Here is a 467-nt window from a genome sequence, read left to right on the forward strand (position 1 = left end):
CCCCTTCCCAGTCTATCAGTTTTTTTTTTTTTTTTTTTTGAGGTAAAGAATACCTAAACACCTGTTGCTGTTACCACATCCTTTTTATGTACATAGCCATTGTGCTTAAGTTACCAGCCCCAGGTGACAAAGTGAGTCAGGAGCAGCAAGTGGACTAAGAAGCAGGGCTCAGTTTCTAAGCGAGGTACTAGAATCAGAAAGAGAAGGCTGCCAAACACACTGCCATTCTGGCTTTATTGTTCTTCCCCAGCTCTGGTCTGAAACTGGTGAGGTGTATAGCAACCCTGTGACTACTGTAATTTGTGTGCTGCTGCAGGGGATCCTAAGTGGCTGGTTTGGCTTACAGGAGAAAAAACAGCGAAAGGAGGAAGCCCATAGAACCCCAAACACGCAGAGAACCGGCTAGAGGGGCTCTGTGCGGATCACCGGCAGTGCCACACGCACGGACCAGAGAGCCGCAGGCCTCG

This window comes from Buceros rhinoceros, unplaced genomic scaffold, assembly GCF_000710305.1.
Source record: "Buceros rhinoceros silvestris isolate BGI_N320 unplaced genomic scaffold, ASM71030v1 scaffold231, whole genome shotgun sequence".
Classification (NCBI taxonomy): domain Eukaryota; kingdom Metazoa; phylum Chordata; class Aves; order Bucerotiformes; family Bucerotidae; genus Buceros; species Buceros rhinoceros.